The following is a 6,212-nucleotide window of genomic DNA, read 5'->3' as shown; positions in this document are numbered from 1 at the left end:
CACACTCATTACTTGCTCCCATTCCCAATTGCAGGACTTTCTTGGGCCAGCACCCACTCTGTGGAATGCTCTCCCAAGCACAATAAGACTCTCCTCCAGTCTCTAAACCTATAAGCGTTCCCTGAAAACTCACCTCAGACAAGCTTATCAAATTCCAGAACCAGCCACTTAACCTTCATATACCATTCCTATCTAATCACATCCCCACTATACAGTCCACACAGATCTACTCTTTTCTTCACATTGTCCATCCTACTGACCCATCTTACAGCACACCAGGAGCATTTGCATTCTGGTGGACTTTATGCAATAAAGAATATATATCCTTGTGTATCAATGCCTATTTCCCTATAGATTCTAAGCTTGCGAGCAGGGCCCTTATACCTTTGACTGTCTGTAAATACCCAGTTTGTTGTATCACTGTCTCCTTTGTAAATTGCAATGGAAAATGCTACGCTATATAAGAAACTGTTAATAAATAATAAATAAATAAATATGGACTTCACTGCTTCCACTTTTGTGCAGTGGTGCGATGTTTGCTGTTTTCCAGTCCTCTGGAATTACTCTTGTAGCTAGTGACTGGTCTAATAAATCTGTTAATGGTGCTACCAGCTCCCCTTTATAATTTTTTAGTATGCTTTGATGTATCCCATCTGGCCCCGTTGATTTATCAACATTAATTTACAGTTTCTGTTAGGAACTACACCTCTGTAAATGTACTAATTTCATTTTTCTGAATATCCCTGCAACTTTTCTGTGGCCCATTCCCATCTCATTCAGTAGCAGATACAAAGCAAACAATAATTATTAAAGATGATTTCATATTACATCATCTCGCTCAACAAGACTCCCACTCTGTCTTATTATTCTGCATTTTGTTTTTCTCCTTTCACTACCTAAAGTAAAGGTAAAGATTTGCCTCCTTTACCTACTGACGGGCCATTTTGTACTCAGCTTGCGCCTTTGCACCTTCTTAGTCTCCATCTGTATAAATAGATGCATCTCTTTGTCTTGATTTTTTTTGTGTCTGCTTACATTTCCTAAAAGCCATCTATTTTTGCTTTGACAATACTTGCTAAACCACACTGGCTTCATTTTCCTTGTGCTTTTCCTAACCTTTTTGATACAAACTTCTGTTACCTTTATTATTGCACTTATTCATTTTCCCACCTCTCCTGCACTCCTCCTGAGTTCCTCCACTCTGCCAAATCATCACTTACACACTTCCCCATCACTACAATATCAGCCTTTCTAAAATCTAACAACTTTGTTTTTGTATGGGATGAGTTGGTCACTGTCATTATTCTGAACCAAACTGCTGATGATCACTGGATCCCAGGTTTTCAATCATTTTTACATCAGATAGATGTTTCACAACTATCAAACTTGCATTTACACTATCACACTACCCAGTGGCGTAACTATAAATTTTGCTCCCCCCTGCCAAAAAGATTGTGGAGCCCCCCCCTCCCCAGTCTCCTCTCCTGCGTGTTTCCCCAGCGTGTGACGTGAGGACGTCACACGCATAACGGAGAAGTTGAAGCAGGATAGAGGAAAAGAAACCAGCAGACACTGCTGATTCCCTTGGCTCCGACACATCCCAGGCCGCCCCAGCACGCCCATCTGCCCGCCCATCCTGTACACAGTAGCCAATAGCCGGCTCTGTGTACAGTAGTCAATTGAATCAGTGGGCGGGATTTGTCGACTCTCTGGCATGGCCGCACCCACGCTGCGGCTGACTCAGCTCCAGTGCTCAGCCAGTGGGCAGTGGCAGGCAGCAGCATGTCAGTGCGTCCACCGGGTGCTGGCGCCCACATAGACTCCAATGTGGCTTGCTCCCCAAGCGGCAGCTGGGGTTGCCTTACAGTAGTTACGCCACTGACACTACCTTACTACTACTTACTGGTGCCAGGATTCTGTCCGTTATGTTGCAGTAGGTCTTCTGACTATTGAGATCTGAACTGCCGGGATTCTGACCACATTTGATAATTATACCCTGTTTACCTGTCACAAGACAGAACACAATGACATTTCCATACTCAATGACACCCTGATAAATCATGTTTCACAGGTGGATTGTACTTCTGCCCCTCCAGCTAGATGTAACATTTCCATGTCCTAAATGAGCTCATATCAGCTGATATTCATCAATCTCTATTTCCTCTTCTTCGCTTCTGCAATAAAGTCTTGTCATATGTATTATGCTGATAAGAAGTAGAAGTTTACATTTACTTTACCAAAGAACAGATCCAGGCTTGTCAGGAACATGACAAATGTTGCTACGCTCAGTACTGTACGGCTTCATCACAGATAACGAGGATCTTATGAAAATACATATTTTTCTCCAGCTGTGGCCATCAACGTCAAAGTCATTAAATTAATAATGGATCATCAGAAGTGACGCGTTTAAAACTATACATTTAAACCTTTATATGTTCCCCTGCTTCTGTAAGATGTATCCCAGGCTTATCACAGGAAGGACGCAGATGTGTACCCCTTGTGGTGCTCAACCTCTGGTGCAAATGCAAACTCTGTGCATCTGAATCCCTCTCACTTATGCTAATACTATGGTAATGTTGCTGCTGTGATCTATGTACATCATTGCAATTATATTAGCAAACCATCCACAATAAAAATAATTTCTTTATTTTAAAGCAATAGATATAGATATATATTATCCCCAATGCTCCTCCTGCGCTTGTATGCACAAATAAAGATAAAGATGCAATTCTAATTGCGGCTGCTTGACCACCAAGTTTCCTGAGGGCTCGGAAGCAATAACCACAATATACTTCCCAAATGGTGGTATAGCGCCTGTATTAAAATATTATTAGTCTATACAGTATGTCCCACCAAAGTTCATGAATATGAGAAAAGTTGGATTTCCAAACAAGTTCTTTATTCTTTATTCCTCAATGATAATGCAAACAATGACCCAACGCGTTTCGTCTTAAATACTTCATCAGGGGAAATAGTTTATACTCTTTTGAAAGCTTCAAAATATCTTAAACTAACTTCTGAAGAGGTTATCGCGGAAAATTCCTGGAACTTGAAGACTAACTGTCCACCTGTGATTTGTGAGGTGACTTCCAAATTAGGAATTTCTTAATTGGAAAATGTTAGCTTTTGTTATAGCCAGATTAGTGAAATAAAAATAACTCCAGTGGCTATCTTGTATGAACCCTACTGGACCAATTCTTATAGATAGGTATCAAACAAACGTCCAGTATTGGTGTCTACGGATGGAATCTCTTATTAGGACTTCTGTCTCCTGCAATGATAGCCACTTGAATTTCTTGCACCTAATGTTATGCTTTGAAAAAGGGGATTAAGGGGGTTATTCTAGTCCATTCTTTCTGACAAAATCCTTCTTAGATGGACAAAACCATGTGCACTGCGGGTGGGGCAGATGTAACTTGTGCAGAGAGAATTAGATTTGGGTGGGGTTTTTCTTCAAAGTGAGATCTATATTGAAGTGTAAAATCATGCAGTCAGTATTTTCCCTGCACAGAAACAAAATAACTTACCCAAATCTAATTCTCTCTGCACGTTACATCTGCCCCCCTGCAGTGCACATGGTTTTGTCCATCTAAGAAGGATTTTGTCAGAAAGAATGAACTAGAATAAACCCCTAAATCCCGAAATGTTAGCCTATGGATTAAGCTGTGTCAGAGTTTTTCTTGTGAAGTCCGCGGGAGTGCCATTATTGTGTTGGTCTGCATATATACTCTTGTCAGTGTGCACCCCGGCTTGTTGTTGGTGGGAATCCTTAGGAGTGCCGGTTCTTGGAAGACGTGTGTATATATACTGTACAGTATATGTATGTATGTATGTATGTATGTATGTGTATGTGTGTGTGTGTATATATATATATATATATATATATATATAAATATATATATATATATATATATATATTTATATATTGATGTGAAAGTACATATCAGAACTCAAAATGGGTATACAGGGGATGGCGTACACAAGCAATGGGCAATACTTAATGAGACCTTGCGCACCTCCAAAAATGTCAGCAACACAGAGAAGACATGCTAGCATCCTGCACCTTTAGTTGCTGTCTTCTTTGTGGCGGTGGCCATCTTTGGAGTGGTGCAGGGTATCTACTGCTGCGCCGATCCCTAAATAAAAAGATTTACCTTGCATGGGCAATGAGCATTTTATTCCCCTTGGGCAACGAGCATTTACCTACCCTTGGTCAATGAGCATGTAATCCCCCTTGGCAACAAACATATAATCCCCCTTGGCAACAAGCATGGAACCCCTGGCAAGGAGATTGTAGGTAAGCGGCACTTATGTTCCTAACAATGTGAATAGTCGCAGTTAATTGCAAAAATATCAAGCGATTAATCCTAATTAAAAATTTTAATCATTGCCCAGCTATCTATATCTATCTATATTTATATCACATGAAATCCCATCCAATCACGGGTAAGGACACAAGAACCAGCACACCACCAATGAGTTTTGGTACGTGTGTAGTTTCACGTCGGCAGTTGCGTAGTCAGCGTAGCGTCCCTGTCAGAATGAGCGTAGCGTAGTGTTCCCACGGCATGCCAGTATGTAACATGGAGCACTGGCAAATGCCCCCTCTTTGTGCAGGAGACGCACATGCTACCGAACCCCTAACCCTGTCGGCAGGGTTGCTCTACCTTGCCGCAATAGCTACTCAGACGCAGAAGCGTATTAGAGGCTTCTGCATCTCAGAAGCTCCTGCGTCTCAGACCGATGAGGGGATCATCTTTGGACCTCTTGGATGGGTGTGATACACATATGCCTCCAATAGTGCAGTGCCATATATACATATGCCCCCAATAGTGCCAGTTACACAAATGCTCCCATGGTGCCAGGTATGCCCCCATGGTGCCGGGTATTCTCCCACGGTGAAAGAAAGCTGGTATGCCCCCACAGTGGCACAAACTGCTATGCCCCCACAGTGGCACAAACTGCTATGCCCCCACAGTGGCACAAACTGCTATGCCCCCACAGTTTCACAAACTGCTATGCCCCCACAGTTTCATAAATGCCCCCACAGTTTCACAAACTGCTATGCCCCCACAGTGCTAATTTCCCAGCAGCAGCACTCACCATTGTTGCTGCTGCTGCCGGGTGGGTAGAGGACAGTCTGGCATCTCCCTGCAGTCCTATCATGTTGCCGAGGGGAAGAGAGAACAGCACAGCACACAGCGTGTCTCCTTCACCCCTCACTTCGCTGTGACTGGGCCGTCCACCAATCAAAGCTCATGGGCCGCGAGCTCTGATTGCCGGACGGCCCAGTCACAAGGATGCACAGTGAGGTGTAGGAGAGATGCGCGATGCGCAATGCGCGCTCTCCTCCCCTTGGAGGGAGAAGGGAACCGGCAGTGGGTAATGAAGGGATGGGGGACGGGGACGGATGGTGGGCGGCGGGCAGCTGAGTGGGAGCAGGAACCGCACTTTAACAGGGGAAGATAATGCCATAATACCATAATTTGCCATCAGCCTTAAGCCCCATACACAGTAAGTGAGATAATACAAGATATCGCCCTTCTGAGTGTTATCTTTTTCAATCTCAGCCAGTGTGTATCAATATCGTTAATGATGGGCACTCCCACGAATTCTTAGACTCCCTTCCGGAGTACGAATGAGTAAGGACCTCGTTAACAACACATTTACTCCCTTCATTCATGAATAACACCCCAGCAGCACCTGGACACAATCACCCCCTTCATTCAGTACTAAGACCTCATCAGCCTCTAACAACATTCATATGGATGGTGGCAGATGCTCAATTAGTTCAGTAATACCAATCAGGTGCATGCAAGGGAGGGGTTAATACTGAGTAAGTAAATAAAGACTTTGGGTGAGATTTAATAGGATGAGATATTCAGAAAGTGAGAGATTTGGGAAGAAATCTCCAGTTTTTTTAAAGTGGCAATCATTTACACTGCAAAATCAAACTGGTTTTACAGTGTAAATGGTTGCCACTTTAAAAAAACTGGAGATTTCTTCCCAAATCTGTCACTTTTTGAATCTTTCATCCTACTAAATCTCACCCATTGTTTCCCCCAGTTCGCTGGATGTATCAAGTAAGGAGCCATTATCATGTGGCTTTATATATCTATATCTATCTATATATCTATATCTATCTATATCTCTTATATATTTGGCTACATCTGTCACTCAAAGCTGTAACGCTGGGTTGTGGACTTCCATCA

This window comes from Crinia signifera, chromosome 3, assembly GCF_055691185.1.
Source record: "Crinia signifera chromosome 3, ASM5569118v1, whole genome shotgun sequence".
Lineage (NCBI taxonomy): Eukaryota > Metazoa > Chordata > Amphibia > Anura > Myobatrachidae > Crinia > Crinia signifera.
Note: the sequence above shows the minus strand (reverse complement) of the source record.